This window comes from Ranitomeya imitator, chromosome 3 (genome assembly GCF_032444005.1).
Source record: "Ranitomeya imitator isolate aRanImi1 chromosome 3, aRanImi1.pri, whole genome shotgun sequence".
Taxonomy (NCBI): Eukaryota; Metazoa; Chordata; class Amphibia; order Anura; family Dendrobatidae; genus Ranitomeya; species Ranitomeya imitator.
The window spans coordinates 725,010,884-725,037,904 of NC_091284.1; the positions used below are offsets into that span (position 1 = coordinate 725,010,884).

The window sequence follows — 27,021 nt, forward strand, 5'->3', positions numbered from 1 at the left end:
AGACACAGTCCAACTTCTCAGAAGATCGGGAGCTGTTTTAGCTACAAAATCTGGACCAAATCCATATTGATGCCTATGGGCTTAGAACGGGATGCCGTTTATAGATGTAATGTGTAGGTGTCCCAAAACTTTTGTCCATATAGTGAACGTGAACTTCATATAGGAGAGAAATCCTATAGTCATCAGCCCCTTTCTGTAGTGCTGCTGTCCTTGGTACTGAACAGGGTTAAGCGTAAGCCGGTGTGGTACTGAGCTCAGGGCGTGACTGACCTCCATAGGGATGCGATGTAGAATAGGAGGATCCTCATCATTGACCCTCCTCTCCCTCCATCAACGCAAGATTCAGCCTCCTACACTCACCCACCCCCAAAGCATCAGAGCAGTGCACCATTGGGCTCTGTCAGTCTTTTCAAGGGGGAGAATTAAAGGGTCTCTGGGCTCATCATCCCCATCCCCCTTCTACTTTACTCAAGTCCCCTATCTCCCAGAGACTACAATTAGCCAGATGGGGACTATGCAGAAGCTGTGACAGGAGGCCTTGGGGACCGTAGACTCCTGCACTATTGTGTAAGGCGAGGAGAAGACCAGGAAGACATCGCTGTAGACTGCTGTGATTAAGGTAACACTTAACGATCTGACAAAATGCAATAGCGTATGTTGTGTAGGTATAATGGGCATCCATGTACCCAGGGTGTCCGCCTGCTCCGGTCATCGTGCCCTCAGTTATAGGCAATATGTACCATTTAAAGGCTGCTTGAATGCAGATTTGGCTGGATTTCATCTCATTGTATATATATATTAAGTCTTCACATGCAGAATCCAAGTGCATTGCGCGTTTTCTCTGAGGTTTTGCAAATAGGCCTTTTCCCCTAATGATGACTGTGTATGTCTGCTGTAGGAACAGACGGATTGTGCAGCCTCATATTCACTGACATGGGCGCACAATGCCAGGATCATCGTGCTCACACATCTGATATTGGCAGCGATGAAGGATACATGGGTGGATAAAAAAGAGAAGGAGCTTTAGGATCCATTAAATATATGCGGGAATATCCACGATACATCTAGACGACTAGTGGAGCATATGTCCACGTTCCAGATAGTCATCAGAGCCAGGTACATAGAGAGATACAACAAAATGGACTCAAGCTTTGGAGAGATGCACCAAAATGGAAGGACAGCAGCCTTAAGGAGAACAGATGGGCTGGAGGGTGGATGGCAGAAGGATACTTGACAATTTCACAGATATTCTACGCAGAAGTCTTCCAAAATGAGCTTTTTGTGCACGCATCAATGTAAATAAAGACCGAAAGACAGATGATGGGGGAATAGTTACAAAGCAGGGCTCAGATGTTACTGGTTTTGGTCTGTTATAACACCATAATCCACACAAGAGACGTTACAGGGTTAAAAAGTGAAACTTCTCGGTCATCTAATTATTAACTATTTAATATATGCACTGAATTTGTAGCTGTACATCATGCCTATATTTTTAGTTCAGGCTGTTATTCTGCATTGAGGCAGGAAGGGGCAGTAGAAGCTCAGTCTAGAACAGGGGGGGTGTGGTATTCCAGGAGTTGTACATTCGGCTTATCTATTATTACTAGATGGTGGCCTGATTCTAACGCATCGGGTATTCTAGAATATGCTTGTCCACGTAGTATATAGCACAGCCACGTAGTATATTGCCCAGCCACATAGTATAATGCCCAGCCATGTAGTATATTGCCCAGCCACATAGTATATTGCCCAGTGACGTACCATATTGCCCAGCTACGTAGTATATTGCCCAGCTATGTAGTATATTGCCCAGTGAAGTAGTATATTGCGCAGTGACGTAGTATATTGGCCAGCTACGTAGTATATTGCCCAGTGAGGTAGTATATTGCCCAGCCACGTAGTATATTGCCCAGCCACGTAGTATATTGCCCAGTCACATAGTATATTGCCCAGTCACATAGTATATTGCCCAGCCACGTAGTATATTGCCCAGTCACGTAGTATGTAGTATACTGCCCAGTCACGTAGTATATTGCCCAGCCACGTAGTATATTGCCCAGTCACATAGTATATTGCCCAGTCACGTAGTATATTGCCCAGCCACGTAGTATATTGCCCAGTCACGTAGTATGTAGTATATTGCCCAGCCGCGTAGTATATTGCCCAGTCACATAGTATATTGCCCAGTCACGTAGTATATTGCCCAGCCACGTAGTATATTGGCCAGTCACGTAGTATGTAGTATATTGCCCAGTCACGTAGTATATTGCCCAGTCACGTAGTATATTGCCCAGCCACGTAGTATATTGCCCAGTCACGTAGTATATTGCCCAGCCACGTAGTATATTGCCCAATCACATAGTATATTGCCCAGTCACGTAGTATATTGCCCAGCCACGTAGTATATTGCCCAGTCACATAGTATATTGCCCAGTCACATAGTATATTGCCCAGCCAAGTAGTATATTGCCCAGTCACGTAGTATGTAGTATATTGCCCAGCTGCGTAGTATATTGCCCAGTCACATAGTATATTGCCCAGTCACGTAGTATATTGCCCAGCCACGTAGTATATTGCCCAGTCACGTAGTATGTAGTATATTGCCCAGTCACGTAGTATATTGCCCAGCCACGTAGTATATTGCCCAGTTACGTACTATATTGCCCAGCTACGTAGTATATTGCCCAGCCACGTAGTATATTGCCCAGTAACCTAGTATATTGCCCAGTGACGTAGTATATTGCCCAGCCACGTAGTATATTGCCCAGCCACGTAGTATATTGCCCAGTCAAGTAGTATATTGCCCAGCCACATAGTATATTGCCCAGTAACCTAGTATATTGCCCTGCCTAGTAGTATATTGCAAAGCCACGTAGTATATTGCCCAGTCACGTAGTATATTGCCCAGCCACATAGTATATTGCCCAGTTACGTACTATATTGCCCAGCCACGTAGTATATTGCCCAGTAACCTAGTATATTGCCCAGTGACGTAGTATATTGCCCAGCCACGTAGTATATTGCCCAGCCACGTAGTATATTGCCCAGCCACATAGTATATTGCCCAGTCAAGTAGTATATTTCCCAGCCACGTAGTATATTGCCCAGTAACCTAGTATATTGCCCTGCCTAGTAGTATATTGCCAAGCCACGTAGTATATTGCCCAGTCACGTAGTATATTGCCCAGCCACGTAGTATATTGCCCAGTTACGTACTATATTGCCCAGCCACGTAGTATATTGCCCAGCCACGTAATATATTGCCCAGTAACCTAGTATATTGCCCAGTGACGTAGTATATTGCCCAGCCACATAGTATATAGCCCAGTCACGTAGTATATTGCCCAGCCACGTAGTATATTGCCCAGTAACCTAGTATATTGCCCTGCCTAGTAGTATATTGCCCAGCCACGTAGTATATTGCCCAGTAACCTAGTATATTGCCCTGCCTAGTAGTATATTGCCCAGTCACGCAGTATATTGCACAGCCCACGTAGTATAAAGCACAGCCCATGTAGTATATTGCACAGCCTACGTAGTATATAGCAATGTGGGCATCATATCCCTGTTAAAAAAAAGAATTAAAATAAAAAATAGTTATATACTCACCTTCCGGAGCCCCCGGATCCAAGCGAAGCGGTTACCGACGCTGAGTCCTCGCGCGCTCCGGTCTGAAGAGTGCATTGCGGTCTCGCGAGATAATGACGTAGCGGTCTCGCGAGACCGCTACGTCGTCATCTTGCGAGATCACAGCATGGACCGGTTACCGGAGCGTCACGAGCGGGAAAGGCCTGTTGTGGATCCGAGGGGCCGACGGACGGTGAGTATATAACGATTTTTTATTTTTCTAATTATTTTTAACATTAGATCTTTTTACTATTGATGCCGCATAGGCAGCATCAATAGTAAAACATTGGTCACACAGGGTTAATAGCAGCGTTAACCGAGTGCGTTACACCGCGGCATAGCGCGGTCGGTTAACGCTGCCATTAACCCTGTGTGAGCGGTGAGGGGAGTATGGAGGGGGCACTGACTGCGGGGAGGAAGGAGCGGCCATGTTGCCGCCGGACTGTGCCCGCTGCTGATTGGTTGTGGCTGTTTTGCTGCGACCAATCAGCGACTTGGATTTCCATGATAGACAGAGGCCGCGACCAATAAATATCTGTGACAGACAGACAGACAGACAGAAGTGACCCTTAGACAATTATATAATAGATACTCACATTTCTATAAATCCCTGTATTTGTAAGGAGATGGACATACTGCCCACGTTCTCCTTTGAAGACAAGTGTATTGCTGTATTGTATAATGTGTGTTGTGACATGCATTTGTGATAGATGGTGCTTTGTCTTAGTTAGGGTTAATGGTTGGGACTGGCTCAGAATGGGAGAGGCTAAGGTGAAGGGACAGAGACAGATTCATGTCAGGAGGAAAGATAGGGCCCAGTGTGCAACAGAAAGAGACCTAAGGTCTGACTAGTTAGCAGAGCTGCGTGACGTGGGTGTCCCTCACATGAGTGGAGACCGAGGTAGTGGATAGCGAGATCCATAGTAGAGTAAGGGTTGTTGTGGTGAACACACAGCAACTTGGGGGCAGAAGCGAGTAAGCCTGGAAGAAGTAGATAGACTAGGTGTGAAGATGCTCCATATTGTTAATGAAACTTTCATGAAATTATGCACTTGATATCTATTGTACATAGTTCCCGCCAAGTTACTGTTCAGTTAAAAACTATTTAATGTTGGCTGGTGGTCTCCCTCGGACGTTGCCCCTAATAGACTGTGTTCCTGTCTCTTGGAGAGCTGTGAGTTAATGTACTGTATGTCCTAATTGTTTATGCTACCCTCAAAGGGAAGGACTTTGTGGTTTGTTTGTTCCAGGACCCTTGCCAAGAAGGACTAGATCAACCAGAAGGACTGATGTCGTGTTAAAAGGACTTGGATGTTCGCGGTTTCTGGGTCCTAACCAAGTAGAACTGGATCAGTGTTACCCTATAAGAAAAAGAGGACTCAATATTGTTTAATATATTGTGTGTGTGTGTGGTGAGACGCTTGGTGTCTCCCAGGTTTCGATTGACCAAAGATGGCAATCAATAAAGAAGGGGGAAATGTAAGGACATGAGCATACTTTCTACATTTCCCCTTGAAGACAAGCATATTGCTATATTGTGTAATATGTATTTTGACATGCGTTATTATGGATAGATGGTATTTTGCCTGATAGTAGGGACAGTTAATGTTAACAATTGTGACTAGCCCAGTGTAGGAGAGGCAAAGGTGAACGAACAGAGACAATGTCCTGTCAGGAAGACAGATTGGGCTCAGTATGCAACAGAAGTATACCTAAGGTCGGACTAGTCAGCAGCTTGATGTGATTGGTGACCGATGTAGAGGATAGTGAGATCTGGAGTAGAGAAAGGAAAAGTGAGAGGACAGAGTAATATACCAGAGACAGGTCCAGGGATAGGACAATTAGCAGTATGGCCTCTAGTTCACCAGACAAAGAGGTAACAGGCCAGGATGGAACAGGGAACATGAGACGAAGAGAGTGGCCCGGACGGTAGTTCCAAAGAGTCAGCAAGCAAAGAGGTTATGTAAGGGCCTTAATGGCAAAATAGTTCCCCTAATGGACAGGAATATGCGGAACCGCGGGTTGAGTACAGGACTTTCACTTACTGGACTGTGAAAATAAACAAAAAGAGAGGGCGTTAGAGGTGAAGAATGTTACAACACATATACGTTGGTGGAAGAGGTGTTCAACTCACCTCTGGTAGTTGTGCATACCAGGCACAACACTTATGCTAATGAGAGCGAATGAGGGCGGTCCTGGCACGCTGAAGCACCTTCCGTCTGCTCCTGGCATCCTGCTCTGGAGCCGTGATACAGTGAAGAACGATGAAAGGTGGGGAATAGAAATCCATAGGGCACCACAAGTCAGGAATCACCCATGTGTGAAGATGCTCAATGTTGTAAAACAAACGTTCATGAAGTTATGCACTCAAAAAATACTTAATGTTAGCTGGTGGTCTCCCTCATTGAACTGTACACTATCTGGTCCTGGCCAGCCGAAGTCATTGGCATCATGCAACATCATGCTGCCAGCAAGGCCGTAGTACCCCCGTATACAAAGTCCATACACCTAGCCAGGACCCCTATCTTCGTGTATCATGTTGGGGCATGGAAGACAAGTACCTCGCCCATGGTTACTGCCCCGCACCATGTTACATAGTCATAGTTACATCTGTGCAAACGTGATATTTTTCAGCCACAGGCGTAGAATGGTGCATATGTTGCAGAGTCTTATTAGAGAAAGCAAGAATGAGGCTAAAGGACTCCAGCTCTGTGGCCATATTGTGTCGTGTGGTGGCCGATCTGTGGACACCATGGTGTACAGAAGAAGCTGAGCGCAGAATGATATACAGGTTTGTAGATTAAGAGTCAGAGTAACTTGTATTTTATTCATTGAAATCCCTGTCATGTCCATGCACAGTCACAGAGAGAAGACTGTCAGTAACTAGTAGGACCACCCACTGGACTTATATGCATACAAATATCAGAGATTTCTATGAATAAAATAATATTTGTACTTAAACTTTTCCCTCAAAATGATCAGGTCCTCCTGCTCTATAAAATCCTGCCTGCAGATTGGAGACCATATTCAACATGACAGGTTCCCTTTAATGATGACCTTACTACTAGGCTTCTGAGCACCATAAACCTTAAAGGGAACCTGGCACCATAAAAGTGCGTTATTAACCTGCCTGGCGCTCGCACTTAGACGAATGCTGCAGGGAGAAAATTATCTTTATTCCTGGTCCAGTCACAGGTGTGGCGCCGGTGCAGGCTCAGTCACCGTCCTATACAGAGCAGCAGCTGACACCGTGCCTCCGGCCCTGACAGACACTGGCTCTGCATCAGAGGGGTGACTGAACCCGTGCCTGAACACCGAATCCTGCCAGGAGGTATAAATTTCATTTTCTACCAGCAGCATTCAACTAAGCGCAGGCGCCAGGCAGGTATCGCTATTAACCTGCAGATTAACCCCATATCTGCATGTTAATAGCGCTTTTTCTGGTGACAGGTTCCCTTTAATATTATTGTATAGCATTATGTAAGCACTGTATAGCAGTATTTATAGTGTGTGCCACTATACATATATTCACCCAGCATAGCGCAATGTTTTTTAGGTTCCATTTTGTATGGCGCTTCTAATTAGGCACGGTTTCATAAGGCTATTTATACACCAAACGATAATTTGGAAGGGAACGGAATCAGATTCTGGCAATAGTGTCCATGAGTTATATAGCATTAAAGGTTTCTATGGAACACAACTGGATACGTCGGTGCCGGAGCACAGAAACGTTCTCATAGTTACTGATGCGTGGAAGATACATCGACGACACAATTCATTCATAGCCATAAAGTTCCATAACCATAGCAGATCCATGCACTATATTGGGGCAGACAAATCAGTAACACATGTGGCATAACACCTTCCAGACACTAATAACCTTAGCATTGGGTAAATTTTGAAACTTGAACTTGTAATCCTTATATCAATTAGTTTGTAAGCAGGTGGTAACTTGAAGCTCATGGGCCTAATGCAAAAGCTACAATGGGGCCCCCAATTATTGAAAGTTTTTAATAGCACTGAACTCTTTTTATAGGCCAAATGGACTTTTTGGACCCCCTAGGCTCTGGGGCCTGGGTTCCCCTGCACCTATTGTAGTCACACCCATGGCCGTAAGTGCCCAGTGGGCAGTCTCAAGCCAGGCAACATTTTTGGCTGTCATTACGAAACTCTTCCTCAATGACCTCTCAGTGTTGATTTGGATTTCAGGGCACGCTGACTTTGCAATGCACTGATGCTGACAATCAGCACCAAGTGGGAGGAGTTTAGAGCACTTAGCTGCCTTGGGAACACCCATTAGGCACTTACAACTTAAAATGAATTAAAAATATTTTTCCGCAATGCTAAGTTGTTTTCTGGGTTCACATATCTTTAGGGCTCTTACCTGGCAATGGTAGTAGAGGCAGGTTTTCTCCCCTAGAAGCAGTGCCTTACTTTGCACCATGTAGAGGCACATAGTGCCTATAGGGCCGTAATGTGGCATATAGGTACTCTATGTGCTGCCATACCATGCCACGTGCATGGATCTTAATGTCGATAAGTAAATATATTGTTATTTTATCGTGATTTATTGCGGTCAGCATGCTGGGCAGATGTACATGTGTGTTCATACACAATGCTGACGGTGTGCCTTTCTTGGTGACAGTATGTCTAGCTTTGCAGTTATGATAGTTGTAGGCTTGTGATGTGCAGATCTTTTGAGTTTTGGTCTCTGTAGAGATAATAATTTATGTGTATTTATATGTTTAAAGGCAGAAATGCTGAGCACTCACAGGAGTGGATCAATGTTAATTGATTATTAGTAAGAAAACATTAAGTGACAGATAATATGAAAGCTTAGAAGCGCTTAAAACAGTCAGGAGGGGCAGATTGTCCCTGAGAGATGAGGTTACACCAGCGAGGTTCTCATGTAAGCTCTGTATCACGGGGGGTACTTAATAAATCGATTACTCCCAACATGGCTCTGTTCTTTCTCTTTGCAATGCATAGACTGATCCATACATAAACAGTCACACTGCAGAAACTAAGATATAGCAGGGTTAGATTTATCATTAAAATCTCTGTTAGGGCTCCTACAGACGTTCGTAAGACTCTGCCCGAGCAAGGACCGCAGTGCGCATATTGTCTGCGAGTCTCCCAGCACAACTCGACAGCCCCATACAGTGTATGCCTATAAAGTGATCGTGTTCTGGACCCGTGGACAGTCCATGCATTGTGGTCCGCACTTGTGCCGATTTTCAAGGACGTCTACAGAAACCCTTTAAGTGAATTGTGCAGCACTGCCAAAATAAAGTCCATAAACTCACAGTCCTATGTAACACTTTGTGACATTACCCCAATTCTGTGACAAACTGATGTTTACTACGGCTATACAAGCTTCAGTTTTTTAGCGCCTGAATTCTGAGATCTGTAGTTTGTCAAGGGGCCACAGTCAAGACTTCAGTCTGCACAAAAGGAACCTATCTGATTCATATCGCCTGATCCATGAGCAGCAATATTATGGGCACCACATAGTCTCCCATACAGTATTATAGGTACCACATAGTCCTCCATACAGTATTATGGGCAACACAAAGTCCTCCATACAGTATTTTAGGGACCACATAGTCCTCCATACAGTATTATGGCCACCACACTGTTCTCCATGCAGTATTATGAGCACCACATATTCCTCCATACAGTATTATGGGCACCACATAGTCCTCCATACAATACTATGGGCTCCACAAAGTACTCCATACAGTACTATGTGCACCACATAGTGCTCCATACAGTATTATAGGCCCCATGCAGTGCTTCATATAGTGTAATGGGCACCATATATCGCGCCATACAGTATAATAGTCCTATAAATTCTCCATTCAGTATAACAGGCCTCAAGTAGTGCTCTAAACAGTATAATGGACTCCATTATTGCTCCATTTAGTACAATGGAACCCACATAGTGCTCCATACAGTATTATGGGCCCAATGCAGTGATTCATAGAGTATAATGGGCCCCCTATATTGCTCCATACAGTATAATGGGCCCCATATATTGCTCCATACAGTATAATGGCCCCGCATTGTTGCTCAAAACAGTATAATGGGCCACATATAGTGCCCCATACATTGTAATGTGCTCCCTATATTGCTCCTATAGTATAATGGGATCCATATAGTGCTCCATATAGTGTAATGAGCTCCATATAGAGCTCCATACAGTATAATGGGGCCTCTATATTGCTCCATACAGTATAATGGGCTCATATGTTACTCCATTCTGTATAATGGTCCCCTTATATTGCTCCATACAGTAGAATGGGCTCCCTATATTGCTCCATACAGTATAATGGGCCCCCTATATTGCTCAATACATTAAAAAAAAACCTATATTAGTCCATACAGTATAATGGGCCCCATATATTGTTCTATACAGTGTAATGGGCCCCCTATATTGTTCCATACAGTATGATGGGCCCCATATAATGCTCTATTGAGAGAAAATAATCAAATACTCCCCTCTCCCCCTCCCCCACTTCTCCGGTCTCCTCAGCGTCTTCTACGCCTTTGCACTGCTCAGTAGATCGGTGCGCTGTAGTGACGTCATCGCGCCCTCTGCGCTGAGACATCACAGAGCTCAGGCGCAGAGGAAGACTGATGGCAGAGGCAGTGTTAGCTGATGGCTTCCTCTCCCAAGTTTGTTTTCAATTGAATCGGCATCCAGGATGCCGAAACAGTTGAAGGTACAATGCAGGGGGGAGGCGGTGCGCCACTGTTTGAAGGATCATCTCATCCTAAGCTTCTATATAATAAAATGGACAGTTTGTTAATAAACTGATGAGAAACTGCCTTGTCTTGTTATAGTGCATGAAGTGTACCATGCCAATCATTGCTCATCTAGTTTTGTTGGGGGTCCACCGGGGAATTCACCTGTTGCCTTGTGCGCCAGTCCGAACCAGTGTATAAGCATATGTAAATTTGTGTTCCTAAAACTTCTCTGTCAGTCAGAACTGCAAAGAAACTTAAAGAAGTTGTCCACTACTTGGGCAACTTCTTGTCATAGACTTCCCTTGACCCCCTTAAAATGATAAAGCTTATACTCACCTCTGGTTCCATCGCCATTCCCACAGTGTCAGCACTTGCCCTCCCGGGGCTCCCATGCTATTATTGTGACACGTTATGACGGCATCCAATGAATGCCGGCATCACTGTCCCCGCCTCCTATCGAATTGAGCATGAACAGGAAGTCAGAGATCAGCTCCAGCTCTTTCTCTTCATGTTAGATTTGTCCAAAGGTGCAGACAGTGACTCTGGCGCTGATTGGGCGACGGCGTCATGTGTCACAACCACACAAGAGCCCTGGGACCGCGAGAACTGATACCTCGGGAACGGCGCCAGCACAGGAGCTGAGTATAAGCTTTATTATTTTATGGGGGTCAAACATTTTGATTAAGAAGCAGTTGTCCTAGTAATGGACAACCCCTTTAAGTTGTTGGCTATTTTAACATTGACATTCACTAGTATAACTGAGAAACTGAGTGCGATCATTTTTGTTATAATTCTGTTATACAAACATGGTCAAAATTGTTGCTACCATTATATATAAGTAATGAAAACCAACAATGGTTACTGAAATAACTTGAAACTGGTAAAAGTAATTTTCAACTTAAGTTTATTGAATATCAACTAGTAATAATCAGCCTTTGCTTTTAAATTGTGGTTCCGCAGAAAAATATAAAAACAAATTAAAATGTCCTGGACAAAAATGATGGTACGCTTAGAAACGACTGAAACTAATTTGACCATAGAGACATGTGAAACTATGGTGTGTAATTATCATCACAGATGTCTACAAACAAAAAGTTGTCCAGGAGATTAGAAGGAAAATTTTAAACAAAAATGCAAAATGTAAAGCTTGATATCCCTGTTACTACATATGCACAGAGCCCAGAATTTCCAAAGAGATTAGAGGTGAAATCCAAGGTCAAGGTACATCATTGTTAGTTCACACCATCTTTAACTGTCTCGGCCAAAATAGACTTCATGGAAGGAAGACGAACGAGGAGGAAACCACTGTTGAAAGCAAATTAAAAAACAAGACTGGCATTTGCCAAAATGCATATGTATAAGCCACAAAGCTTTTGGAAAAGAATGTACGTCGGGCAGATGAGGCAAAACTTTTTGGCAAATCACATCAACACAAACACAAAAATAAAGCATATCAAGAAAAGAACATTGTACCTGTAGGGAAACATGGAGGAGGATTGGTTATGTTTTGGGGCTGATTTGTGCAGGGTACAATGAAATCTCAAGACCGTCAAGGCATTCTGGAGCGAAATGTGCTGCCCAGTGTCAGAAAGCTTCATCTAAGTCAGAGGACATGGGTCCTCCAATGAGATAATGACACAAAATACAACTAAAAATATCCAAGAATGGCGAAGTGCAAAGCATTGGACTTTTGTGAAGTGGCCTCTGAGTCCTGATCTATATGCTATTGAAAATCTGTGGAAGGAATTGAATCACCCAGTCTGGTGAAGGCACCTAACAAGAATTGGGGCCAAAATACCTACCTGTGTACAGGTGCAAAAGTCTCTTTGAGAGTGACAAAAGTAATTTTTTTATTGTCTCAAAAGGTTGTTCAACAGAATATTAAGTAATCGGCACAATCAATTTTGTCCAAGCCATTTTCATTAGTTTGGTTTTTTTTTTTTACATTTTTCTGTTGAACCAAAATTCAAAAGCAATGTCTGATTTTGGAACGCCCCCAGAGGAGGGCAATGGGGTACTCGGCACCGGGTCCTGCGGTTTGGGGGATGTCACGGTGGCTGACCCGGTCCGTGGCCCTCAGGGGTGTCCAGTAAAAGAGTTTATAGATGGGCGAGGTGCAGTAAAGAACGAGGAGACAGGTTTGCAGTGTTTTACCTTGTTTACTGAAGTCTTCAGGTGGTATCCTCAGCCCGGAGCGCCAGATGACAGGGTAGGCAGAGTCCGGTCAGTCTGAAGGCAATTCCAGAGTCCCCTTATCCAGGTGGATAAGTAGCCTTCCTGCTGGCGCCTGTGTGTTGTAGTACCTCCCTGCTGAGCTTCTCGGTAAGGTCCTCACAACTCTTGTAGATATTCTAGATGTTATTTCTTCCTCTCTCTCTGTCCCCCAGATGGATAGGACATAACCCGTATGACGGTGGTGGCCTGAGGCTATTTTATAGGGGCCCTAGAGACGCCCCTCCTCCGCGTTGCCACCTTGTCTGCTTAGGTGTCTAGGTCGGGCAGCCAACTTGGAATTGACTGTCCTGCCAGTCTTTGGAGCAAGGCTTAGAGGCAGTTGCTCCCTCGGTGTTTGTGGATACCGGCTTCTGCACCTCAGAAAGGAGCAGCTTGTTCCTGGCTGATCTCCCTCTGATGTCTCCCCCTGTGCTCTGCTCTCCTGCACACTCTCCGCAGTATGTTCACCGTTTTGTGTCTTTTCCCAGGAGTTGCAGCACGTTATGCCAGCAGAGCTCCTCTCTTTCTGTCTCCTGACAGGAACTGAACTACTTTCCCTCCAGATCAGGATGTTAAATAGGAAAGTTCACCCTAAACAGGCTTATAGCTCCCCCTTCTGGTCTGGAGTGTGAACATGTTGCATGTGTGTAATACCTGGATGTGGTTGTCTTTCATTGCCTTCAGACATGACATCACTTCTCCCCTGAAAGGATAATGACATCACTGCGACGACCAGAACACTGGGGCGCCGCAATTTCATTAGTTGATATTCAGTAGATTTAGATTGAAAATGACTTTATCAGTTTCAAGTTATTTCATTGTGCGTTTTTCTCACTTTAATAGTAGGGAACCAACAATGTTGTCCATGTCTGTATATACCTCGCCACTCCAAGTATGTTGCTTTGTAGAGAGAAAGAGGAGTATAGAAACAAAAAAAATGTCATCGCAATGACTTTAACTTAGTGCCAGTATAATTGGAGACCGCATATGACGAGCCAAGAACTGTCATTGCTTTAATTCAAGTTTCCTGTGAATGACACCTATATTCGGAAGAAGCAAGTGACAATAAACTTGAAATCTCCCCATCCCCGAGGGTTATTATAGTATCGCTGTGTCCTTAAGTAGAGTGGATTAAAATTCTCATTCTCTCGGGATGTTTTTTCAATGACAGATCATTTTAATTCAGTTTCTGAGGAAATAATTAAAAAAATAACAACTGACGTTTCTGTAACTTTTGCAAAAATGGCTGCTGCAAAAGAGCAGATATGTAAATATCTATAGTAGTAACACAGAGACTACTACCAAATTTTGGCTGCTGAGTGTGAAATATCTTGAAACAAACCTGATAAAATATTCCTTAATGCATATGTGTTTAAAACTGTATGAAGATGAAAAACAAAATGAAGTGGCCGGTAGTAAGGACTAGATTTCAAATATTTAAAGGGTTTTTCCACTTTCGGGAAAGTATATCCCAAAATCTGTGAAATATCTAAAATAACAAACACAGCAGGAACTCGCCCTCCTTGGGTCCAGCTCTGATGTCAGTGTTTGGCTGTAGCGGTGGTATCAAATCAACAGCGGACATCACTGCTGTATCTAATCACTGAATTCAGCAGCAATGCCCAGGTAGATGCTATGAACTGCCAAGCTCAGTGATTGGCTACAGCGGTGATTTGCGCTGATGTTGCTGCAGCCAAAAACACTGAGACAGGAGCCGTTCTGGACCCAGGGAGGGCGAGTACTTGCTGTGTTTGTTATTTTAGGCATTTTGCAACATTTGGGGCCTATTTCTTAAAAGTAGATAATCCCTTTAATATTATTTCTATGTACTATCATATTCAGTATTTGTCAACTCAGTTCATATTATTGTGTTGTTTCCATTGCACAGAGGTCATCCCGATGACAATTAATTGAAATGATTTTCGCTTTAATAAAAAGTGATGGCAAAACTTTAGGATATGCAATCAACAATGATTGGTGGTGTGGTTCAACCTCCCAGACCATCACCGATCCTGTGGATGAAAAGAGCAGACAGGTCCCTGACGGTGCTGTAGACTGCAGCATTCCCCCATTTTAGTGGCGTTATTGCCATTAATTCATGAGATGGGAAACCCCTCAAGCAGTGGCGTAACTAGAGTCCGATGAGCCTCCGTGCAAAATTTGGACCTGGCCCTCCTGCATGTTGCGCAGATGAACGGGCCCTTTTACTGTTCTACATCCTATAAGGAAAGTTGAGTTAAACCCCCTCCCCCAATATGTAGTAATTTCTCCCATATACCAGGATGGAGGACATATATATGTCCTCCATTCTGCTAAATATGTTCCCCATCCTGGTATATACAGTATGTCCCTTATCCTTGGCCCCATCCTGGTATATATGTCCCTTATCCTGGGCCCCATCCTGGTATATATGTCCCTTATCCTGGGCCCCATCCTGGTATATATGTCCCTTATCCTGGGCCCCATCCTGGTATATACAGTATGTCCCTTATCCTTGGCCCCATCCTGGTATATATGTCCCTTATCCTTGGCCCCATCCTGGTATATATGTACGTTATCCTGGGCCCCATCCTGGTATATATGTCCCTTATCCTGGGCCCCATCCTGGTATATATGTCCCTTATCCTGGACCCCATCCTGGTATATATGTCCCTTATCCTGGGCCCCATCCTGGTATATACAGTATGTCCCTTATCCTTGGCCCCATCCTGGTATATATGTCCCTTATCCTGGGCCCCATCCTGGTATATATGTCCCTTATCCTGGACCCCATCCTGGTATATATGTCCCTTATCCTGGGCCCCATCCTGGTATATACAGTATGTCCCTTATCCTTGGCCCCATCCTGGTATATATGTCCCTTATCCTTGGCCCCATCCTGGTATATATGTACGTTATCCTGGGCCCCATCCTGGTATATATGTCCCTTATCCTGGGCCCCATCCTGGTATATATGTCCCTTATCCTGGGCCCCATCCTGGTATATACAGTATGTCCCTTATCCTTGGCCCCATCCTGGTATATATGTCCCTTATCCTTGGCCCCATCCTGGTATATATGTACGTTATCCTGGGCCCCATCCTGGTATATATGTCCCTTATCCTGGGCCCCATCCTGGTATATACAGTATGTCCCTTATCCTTGGCCCCATCCTGGTATATATGTCCCTTATCCTTGGCCCCATCCTGGTATATATGTACGTTATCCTGGGCCCCATCCTGGTATATATGTCCCTTATCCTTAGCGCCATCCTTGTACATATGTTCCCCATCCTTGAGTGTATATATCTCTCCCATCCTGGTATATGTCTTCCATTATGCCGCTGTTCTTTAATACATAGAAAAAAATAAATTATTCTACTAACCTTCCCTTTTCTTCCTCCGCTGTGTGGTGTCCTCTTATGAAGCTGGCAGCTGATTTCAGTGTGCATCGGGAGCGCATGACATAAGTGCCACACGCCCCCAGTCACATGTATGCGGACATCAGCTACTGGCCTCCGATTGGCCGGCAGTGTGTATTGCAGCGCACAGTGTGAGGATGCACATCCAGTTGAAGTTTGTGCTGATGTCGGCGGGCCAGTCACCCGCATGGGTCTGGTCGTGACCTCTGCAACCATTACACTCTTGCCCTCAAGTATCCAAAAAATAATAGACCCCCCTATCCAGTGAGTCGTCTGTTAACTTACAAAGTGGTATTGGACTTTCTCTACTTGGTCATGTGATTGTCAAAAGCAAAGTACTATCATCCAATCCCTGCTTCTTTTAGGCTAGGTTCACATTTGTGGTTGAGTCCGCTGCGTTTCGTACTGTAATGTGTTGTTTTGACGCACTCCTTCCGCAAGCGTCCGCATGCATATGGCGGCAGAAATTTGCCGCCACAAAAATTCTAACATGGTGCGTTAGCCACGCCCCGCCGCACACCGCAAAAAATGCATAAGCAAACGCGTGAGAACGCATGCCAACGCATGCATCTGCGTCTACAATGTTAAAGATATGAAATCAAGACGCATGCGGATGTATGCGACAGAAACGCTGCGGGCACAACCGCAAATGTGAAACCGGCCTTAATGAGTCAATCTGATACTTAAAGAGGATCTGTCACTTGTCATAAATATGTGGATTTTTTTTTTTACTTATACTAAATGCCAATGTTCGTTGTTTTTCTTTTGACCCATTTCCTATCTTGGTCAATGTTCCTCATTTAGTATTATTAACCAAATGGGCATGGTCATCAAAATTTATGCATGGAGTCTTCTTGAGGACAGCACCCACAAGACTAGAGTTATATAGAGGGAATATAGGGACACATCTCAGGAACGTAGGAACGCAGAAGCGTGGAAGCAAAACAATGGCAGATTCAGGACAACGCGGCATTTATGCCAAGTAAAGAAAAAATACATATATGGAAAGTGACAGGTTCAGTTAAAAATCTTTCTGACAATCGAATATTTTTAACAAGAACTTGGATAACCCTCTCTCCTGTGTACATACGATGTCCATATAAATAGCCCCTAGTAATATCAATCTGCCATCACTGTATCTGTATGTTACAAAATTAAAAACAATGACAAAATATTCTTTTAGTTCCCATCAGACGGACATAGCAGATTGCTGTGTCTTTCATGGCGGCATGTAGCACTTCCCCCGTTTGCTTTCGATAACAGAAAATAATTAATGACATCCCCAGTCTCTTTAAAGTGTTTTGTGCCTTTGGTTCAGACCAAGGTATTGTAAATATTTTAGGAGCCGGGCTGCTTGTGGTCTCTGGTGAGTTAAATGAAAATGAAGGTTCCATGGTAGCTGTCACCATGAAAATGGCACATGTCGGCAGGAAAACTGCTCCGAGTGAAATGGCCAATAAAAGTTATCACATGAATTAATGCAGTGTTTTAAGTCTCACATCTGTAGAATCAATGAAAAATCGACCGTTTAGTATATTTGACTCCTAGTTTACTTATGTGCCTATGGAGACCATAGAGACGTAGGCAAGACATAGGACCGCACAGACACTGTAGACATGAGGTAGTAGGATATTTCCATTGAAGAATGTTCATTTAAATACATTATATGTATAAATAATTGGTGACAAGGGTAGATACAGCTTTAAAGGGAACCTGTCACCCCCAAAATCGAAGGTGAGCTAAGGCCACCGGCATCAGGCGCTTATCTACAGCATTCTGGAATGCTGTAGATAAGCCCCCGATGTAACCTGAAAGATGAGAAAAGAGGTTATATTATACTCACCCAGGGGCGGTCCCACTGCGCATCGCGTCGCGGTCCGGGGCCTCCCATCTTCTTACGCTGACGTCCTCTTCTTGTCTTCACGCTGCTGCTCCGGCGCAGGCGTACTTTGTCTGCCCTGTTTAGGGTAGATCAAAGTACTGCAGTGCGCAGGCGCCGGGCCTCTCTGACCTTTCTGGGCGCCTGGACTTGACCGTGACGCCCATCGGATCAGACCACCCGCCCAGGTGAGTATAATCTAACCTCTTTTTCTCATCTTTCAGGATACATCAGGGGCTTATCTACAGCATTACAGAATGCTGTAGATAAGCCCCTGATGCTGGTGGGCTTAGCTCACCTTCGATTTTGGGGGTGACAGGTTCCCTTTAAAGGGGTATTCCCATCTGTGTGAGTGGTATATGCCATCACTTAATGATCACAGGGTATATGACCTCTCTCTGTGGATGAGAATTAAGGGGTTGCAGAGCTGTTTAGGCACTGCTTTCCCTGCCACAATTTTCCCTTTGCACAGAGGTGCACCGCCAGCTGCAGCCCAACGCCATTCAAATAAATGGGCCTGCTCAAGGAAACTGGAAAGAGCGCTGGAGGCCCCAAAATTCTCAGGCTCAGATAGGGGAAAGAGGTGAGCATAGGTCGGACAATATGCTATCACTTACTAAAATGGGAATATCCCTTTATATCTCAAATTCCTATACTATTGGACGTTGGCTTATTCTTCCCTATTCATTAAGCAGTTTTTTTCGTAGTTGTGCAAAAATGTTGCAACTTTTTCTGTTTTTAAGCCAATTTTTTGGGCAAAGTGCGCAAAGTTAAGCTGAGAAAGTAATGGCTGAGTACAGCTGACACATTCATAATAATTTAGGCCAAAATAGGGGGGTAGAGTATATCAGTAATGTACCACAGCCCCTGATTGGAGTACATTGCTTATTGTGGTGCACAGCAAATTACCGTAATTTTGTGTGTCTTACACCATACAATGGCCCCAAATCAGGGCCATATTTTTTTATAGTATTTATAGCATTGTTATATTATTAATGCAAACGGAGATAAATAATGGTAATATTTGGAATGTATCACTATATCCCATAAAAAAGTAGAATAAACCCATAGTATGTATGTAATTTAGCTGCAGATTATACATTGACACTGTACACGTTCAGAATTATATATTCTGACTTCATTCCACATGAAAATGTTCTCTCACGTTGCTCCTACATTCTGTACCTGAATTATGCAGGGAGAAATTCAGTCCCAGTTTAATGGGAAATTTTGATCTCCTCGGCTACTGCCGCTCATGCGAAAAGAATCCGTCATGTAATGGAACCACAATTGTTGCACATTTAATCACTCGCTGCCATGTAAAGTGACTTCTAATTTTCATTTTATAATCATAAAGTGTATTTGATGTTTGTTTGATAGAAGAATCTTGAGAAAAGTTCTCATACAAGAAAAAAAAGCTGAAGAAACCCTGATAGTAAAAACGAACACACTGACCAAATACTGATGAAATTGTATTTGCCCCCAGTGTGTCCAGCATATTGCCCCCAGTGTGTCCAGCATATTGCCCCCAGTGTGTCCAGCATATTGCCCCCAGTGTGTCCAGCATATTGCCCCCAGTGTGTTCAGCATATTGCCCCCAGTGTGTCAAGCTTATTGCCCCCAGTGTGTCAAGCATATTGCCCCCAGTGTGTCCAGCATATTGCCCCCAGTGTGTCCAGCATATTGCCCCCAGTGTGTTTAGCATATTGCCCCCAGTGTGTCAAGCTTATTGCCCCCAGTGTGTCAAGCATATTGCCCCCAGTGTGTCCAGCATATTGCCCCCAGTGTGTCAAGCATATTGCCCCCAGTGTGTCAAGCATATTGCCCCCAGTGTGTCAAGCATATTGCCCCCAGTGTGTCCAGCATATTGCCGCCAGTGTGTTCAGCATATTGCCCCCAGTTTGTCCAGCATTCTGCCCCAGTGTGTCCAGCATATTGCCCCCAGTGTGTCCAGCATATTGCCCCCAGTGTGTCAAGCATATTGCCCCCAGTGTGTCAAGCATATTGCCCCCAGTGTGTCAAGCATATTGCCCCCAGTGTGTCCAGCATATTGCCGCCAGTGTGTTCAGCATATTGCCCCCAGTGTGTCCAGCATATTGCCCCCAGTGTGTCCAGCATATTGCTCCCAGTGTGTCCAGCATCTCTGCCCCCAGTGTCCAGCATACTGGCCCGGGCCCTCCGGATTGCCGTTCTCCTCACCTGGCCGCGCTCCTGCGGCAAAGCTCTCTCCTCGCAGCTGAAGCGCGCACTCGCCGGCGACTGACAATGACATCAGACGCATGCTGTGGCTGATGTCAGCTGCCAGCCTCCGATTGGCTGGCGGCTGTTAACTATTGACGTGCGGGCGCGTGCTCGCACATCAATAGTGTTTTACTGCCGCAGCGCCGGTAGGGACCCGGTGAGCAGTTGAGACGGGGGCCGATGCGGGCCCCCTCTGACCACCGGGCTCATACGCCAATCAGTGCAGTAATGCCCTGATGGCGGCGGGCAATCTGAGCGGTAGCCCAGGGCCCCCACACACCACTGGGCCCTGGGCTACCGCCCAGATTGGCCTCATTATAATCCGCCCCTGTGTAGGTCATAGGAAGCTGAATAATATGATACCTTGATATCTGTGACCTGATATTTTATTCCAGAGAAATCCATATCTTTCTTATATGTAAATGAACTGTTCCAGGCTATGGGCTGGACACTGATCTGCATGAAAATCTGCCTCCAGAGATTACTTTTAATAAAAGGAGGCATTACCGGTGTGATGTGTAATGGCCGCTCTCTGCTCTCCTGATCTCACAGCAGAGCTGTGTGTGATTATAAGACCACGTTCACACGCTCAGTATTCGGTCAGTATTTTACATCAGTATAAGTCAAAATCAGGAGTGGAACAGTCAGAGGATAAGTATAATAGAAACACATCACCACTTCTGCATTTATCACCCACTCCTGGTTTTGGCTTACAAATACTGATGTAAAATACTGACCAAGCATTGAATTTATGAACGTGGCCTAACAGACACATCTGCAGGTTCCCCTCAGCTTCCCTCTCACAGGCAGACAGTTTTACAATACAGCAGAGCTGTGAGAGCTGCAGCTGCTAATGTGTTTGTAAAGAGACAAGGTTCTACTGTTCTGTGCTGGTTACATGTCTCACACTGGTTACTTCTTTCATTTCTAATAATCTCTGGAGGCAGATTCTCAGGGAGATCAGTGACTGTCTAGTGCTGTCCGATCCATATGAGGAGGCACACTGCTAGTGTACATCCATATTATGCCCCATTATATTACTGCAATACCCTTCTTTGTGGTCTGCCATGAAGCTCAAAACTCATGATCATTACCTTTAACCCAGAGTCTTTGGGCACTTCCATTACTTCTCCACTTTATCAGTCCATTTTCTCCTCTTCAGATACCTACCATATGCCACCCTTCACTCTATATACAGTCATGGCCAAAAGTATTGACACCCCTGCAATTCTGTCAGATAATACTCAGCATCTTCCTGAAAATGATTGCAATCACAAATTATTTGGTATTATTATCTTCATTTAATTTGTCTTAAATGAAAAAACGCAAAAGAGAATGAAGCAAAAAGCAAAACATTGATCATTTCACACAAAACTCCAAAAATGGGCCAGACAAAAGTATCGGCACCCTCAGCCTAATACTTGGTTGCACAACCTTTAGCCAAAATAACTGCGACCAACCGCTTCCGGTAACCATCAATGAGTTTCTTACAATGCTCTGCTGGAATTTTAGACCATTCTTCTTTGGCAAACTGCTCCAGGTCCCTGATATTTGAAGGGTGCCTTCTCCAAACTGCCATTTTTAATCTCTCCACAGGTGTTCTATGGGATTCAGGTCTGGACTCATTGCTGGCCACCTTAGAAGTCTCCAGTGCTTTCTCTCAAACCATTTTCTAGTGATTTTGAAGTGTGTTTTGGGTCATTGTCCTGCTGGAAGACCCATGACCTCTGAGGGAGACCCAACTTTCTCACACTGGGCCCTACATTATGCTGCAAAATTTGTTGGTAGTCTTCAGACTTCATAATGCCATGCACACGGTCAAGCAGTCCAGTGCCAGAGGCAGCAAAGCAACCCCAAAACATCAGGGAATCTCCGCCATGTTTGACTGTAGGGACCGTGTTCTTTTCTTTGAATGTCTCTTTTTTTTCTCCTCTAAACTCTATGTTGATGCCCTTTGCCCAAAAAGCTCTACTTTTGTCTCATCTGACCAGAGAACATTCTTCCAAAACATTTTAGGCTTTTCAGGTAAGTTTTGGCAAACTCCAGCCTGTTTTTTTTATGTCTCGGGGTAAGAAGTGGGGTCTTCCTGGGTCTCCTACCATACAGTCCATTTTCATTCAGATGCCGACGGATAGCACGGGTTGGCACTGTTGTACCCTCGGATTGCAGGGCAGCTTGAACTTGTTTTGATGTTAGTCGAGGTTCTTTATCCAACATCCGCACAATCTTGCGTTGAAATCTCTTGTCAATTTTTCTTTTCCATTCACATCTAGGGAGGTTAGCCACAGTGCCATGGGCTTTAAACTTCTTGATGACACTGCGCACGGTAGACACAGGAACATTCAGGTCTTTGGAGATGGACTTGTAGCCTTGAGATTGCTTATGCTTCCTCACAATTTGGTTTCTCAAGTCCTCAGACAGTTCTTTGGTCTTCTTTCTTTTCTCCATGCTCAATGTGGTACAAACAAAGACACATGACAGAGGTTGAGTCAACTTTAATCCATGTCAACTGGCTGCAAGTGTGATTTAGTTATTGCCAACACCTGTTAGGTGCCACAGGTAAGTTACAGGTGCTGTTAATTACACAAATTAGAGAAGCAGCACATGATTTTTCCAACAGTGCCAATACTTTTGTCCACCCCCTTTTTATGTTTGGTGTGGAATTATATCCAATTTGGCTTTAGGACAATTCTTTTTGTGTTTTTTCATTTAAGACTAATTAAATGAAGATAATAATACCAAATAATTTGTGTTTGCAATCATTTTCAGGAAGAAAATGAGCATTATCTGACAGAATTGCAGGGGTGTCAATACTTTTGGCCAGGACTGTAGGGTATTTGTCATCAGGTTTTTGACATCTAATCTAAAAGCAAAATAATGGTGCGATGGAGAACGGTGATCCCAGCGATGTGTCACTTACTAGACTGTTAGCTGTAGATTTGATAAAATCACAGTTTTATCAGCAGGAGATTATCACTAGAGGACTAGTAAACCTGCTGCCACGCAGTCCTCCATATTCATGAGCTCTGTATAACCCTGCCTCCACCACTGACTGGAAGCTTTCTGCCTATACACAGTGTACAAACCAAGCTGCCAATCAGTGGTGTGGGCGGAGTTATACAGAGCTCAGTATTTGTAACATAAAAGGTCTATCTTCATCTCACCAGACCAGAGAATCTTATTTCTCATAGTCTGGGAGTCCTTCATGTGTTTTTTAGCAAACTCTATGCGGGCTTTCATATGTCTTGCACTGAGGAGAGGCTTCCATCAGGCCACTCTGCCATAAAGGCCCGACTGGTGGAGGGCTGCAGTGATAGTTGACTTTGTGGATTTTCTTCCTACTGCATCTCTGGAGCTCAGCCACAGTGATCTTGGGGTTCTTCTTTACCTCTCTCACCAAGGCTCTGCTCCCACGATTGCTCAGTTTGGCTGGATGGCCAGGTCTAGGAAGACTTCTGGTGGTCCCAAACTTCTTCCATTTAAGGATTATGGATGCCACTGTGCTCTTAGGAACCTCGAGTACTGCAGAAATTCTGTTGTAACCTTGGCCAGATCTGTGCCTTGCCACAATTCTGTCTCTGAGCTCCTTGGCCAGTTCCTTTGACCTCATGATTGTCATTTGGTCTGACATGCACTGTGAGCTGTGAGGTCTTATATAGACAGGTGTGTGCCTTTCCAAATCAAGTCCTAGGAGTTTAATTAAACACATCTGGACTCCAATGAAGGAGTAGAACCATCTCAAGGAGGATCACAAGGAATTGGACAGCATGTTACTTAAATATGAGTGTCTGAGCAAAGGGTCTGAATACTTATGACCATGTGATATTTCAGTTGTTCTTTTCATTAAATTTGAAAAAATTTCTACATTTCTGTTTTTTCAGTCAAGATGGAGTGCAGAGTGTACATAAATGAGAAAAAAATGAACTTTTTGAATTTACCAAATGGCTGCAATGAAACAAAGAATGAAAAATGTAAAGGGGTCTGAATACTTTCCGTACCCACTGTATACTTAATTTGCAAAAATCTATTCATATATCGATGCATAATGAATATATAGTATGTTGAGAATAAATAAGAGTAATGACTATGTCAGATAATGTTTATATACCTACCACCCATGATAAATGACTGCCAAAAGAATTACGGTAACCTGCTTACATGCAAAAATTCATTCCCTTCTGCATAGTCCAGCCTCAGTTCTGGACCACTCTCGCCCTGTAGACATGAATGCGGAGTCCTCATTGTTATATTTCTCTTGTCCAGCTGACTATGTACCGCGCCCTAAATATTTCTGCTCTTTCAATTACAGGTTATCATAAAGTTATAGTTATTTTTTCTAGCCCTGGAACATGAATAGTAATGTGCTACTTAGAGCACTAAGCTGCCAATCCAGGACTGCAGCGCCGCAGCAGGAGAGCCCATGTGCTGCCAAGAATAATGTATGGTTAGAGAAGCTGAGGCTGCGGCGGGATATCTGGTAGTAAAATGCGTCAGTCTGCTGGAAGGATGTGATAGAAAATGCTGCAGCAAAACAGTCACTAGAAAGATGTTTCCTCAAGAGCTGCATGCTCCTCAATGTGTGCACAAGTTTCCATAATGACAGCGACAGAACGCATTGCATGCAGTCAGTTTAACCCATAAGTGGCTGTGAGGTACTTGCACACGATTGTGTTTTCGAGCTCTACTTCATCTTCTGCATTGATCATCCTGATCTACATCAAATCTACCATATAAAGTAAATATGTATAAATCACCCTGATTACCTGGGAATGTTGCAAATTGTCTATTTTGTTCTAATCCAAGTAGATCTAATTCTCCTCCTGAAAAATGTGTCGCCCTCCAATAAATCCAATGGTCGTTTCTACACGCCGTTAAAGCCCATGTTTCCCATCATTTTCAGATATAACAGGCAATAAAATACAAAGCATTGCAGTATATAAAGAGCATGCACATGTCCGATAGACTTACACTTGGTTTTCACATATGTGAATGTGAGCAGAGGCATTGAATGCATAAATAAAGCACATGAGAGCTTGCTCAGCGCAGAGCATCCTCATGCTGGGAGCCGTCCGGAGACCTCATTGAGTATATGAGTTCCCAAAATCGCATTACACTGCTAGAGTCCCAGCATGGTGTCACATTGGACGTCTCTCCTGCGAAGATGCTGACACAGCGTGCTGCTATTCTTGTCCGCGTGTTCCCATACACTCTCGCCTCCCTGTCTCATTACCTCGGACCATTGAATACGTTTTTTCTCCCCACCCATCTCCTTCCAGACAGCACCCTGACCAGCCTTCCAATTATGCTCCACATGTCCTATGATAGGCGAGCGTTACTGCCTGACTGCAAGCCAGGATTGGGCGAGACGAGAGCGATATGGATTGGCCATATGAGACCCCCTATGTGCTGTCATTGGAGAGCGTCCCCATCTCGTGTTATGGAGGCAGGGAGTGACTATGTCCAGAGTCTTGTCAGACAGAGGTCAGCCCACGGGGAGGCAGGCGGCGGGCCGGCATGCATCTTTTATTTATAATGTTTGGGTGCTCTCGCCTACTCCAAAGGGAAACTGCAGAATTCCTCCCTCGATGAGCAGCTCCAATCATCTGCTACTTTCAGACCTGTCTCACCAATGAAATACCATTTGTATAGTAAACAGCCAATACTCTCACTATATGATTGGTGGGAACAGAGGTCCTGTTTTCTGATTGGTAGCAAAGAAGATGGGCCTAGGAGTTGCTGGGAGATGTTGGGAGGCAAAGCAATGTATCTCCAGTCAGGCAAGAAACCAAACTTTGCAAGGATGCCAAACTTCACATCCTATTCCCTGATGTGCTTCCGTACATACTGAAGAAGTCCCATCATCCTGGCCGTGCCCATCACATCCTTTACTTCTCCTTGTCCTCAATGCATACCAAATCTGCTGTCGCCAACTCCTTCATGTGTCTGCAGATTTTCGCCCCAATTTTTCTACTTACGCTAGTTCTTACATATTTCCTACATCATTATTGGCTTCTAGGATATTACAAATAATTAGCGATATTTATATTCAGATATTATGCCAACATACAGTATACTGTAGTGTAATACAAGAGAGATAATCCCAATGGCGCCTGCCTCCAGTGGGGTTCACAATTTGACCTCAAGTTAGAAGCCAATTAACCTGAGTATGTACAGTTGTGCTCAAAAGTTTACATACCCCGACATAATTTTTGCTTTCTTGCCCTTTTTTAAGAGAATATGAATGATAACACCAAAACTTTTTCTCCACTCATGGTTAGTGGTTGGGTGAAGCCATTTATTGCCAAACTACTCTGTTTTCTCTTTTTAAATCATAATGACAACCCAAAATATCCAAATGACCCTGATCAAAAGTTTACATACCCTATTTTTTAATACCGTGTATTGCCCCCTCTAACATCAATGACAGCTTGAAGTCTATTGTGGTAGTTGTAGATGATTCTCTTTGTTTTCTCAGATGGTAAAGCTGCCCACTCTTCTTGGCAAAATGCCTCCAGTTCTTGTAAATTCCTGGGCTGTCTAGCATGAGGTGCGTGCTTGAGATCTCCCCAGAGTGGCTCAATGACATTGAGGTCAGGAGACTGAGATGGCCACTCCAGAACCTTCACTTTGTTCTGCTGTAGCCAATGACAGATCGACTTGGCCTTGTGTTTTGGATCGTTGTCATGTTGGAACGTCCAAGCAGGCTCAGACTGGCCTACAAGGTAAACAGGGGAATCCCCCGGTGGGCCCCTGTGTACATCTGGGCCCCCAACCCCACTGTGTGGGCAGTGTTGTGATAGGCAATTCAGTACCACAATGGACATAGCGGTCAGAGCACATACAGTGATCTGACAATAACCCAAAATAATAGAACGAGCTCTGAGACGTGGGAACTCTGCAGACCGCAATC

The 27,021-nt window shown here is 44.3% G+C and overlaps 1 protein-coding gene across 1 annotated transcript in view; it reads left to right on the top strand.

Annotated features, from left to right (window-relative positions):
- The first annotated feature begins 378 nt into the window (after positions 1-378).
- Positions 379-27,021, top strand: part of MAP3K12 (mitogen-activated protein kinase kinase kinase 12) — a 249,343-nt gene continuing 222,700 nt past the window's right edge. Inside the window, exon 1 of the mRNA XM_069758747.1 lies at positions 379-619. The gene's annotated coding sequence lies outside the window, so the exon portion shown is untranslated. The remainder of the gene's footprint in view (positions 620-27,021) is intronic.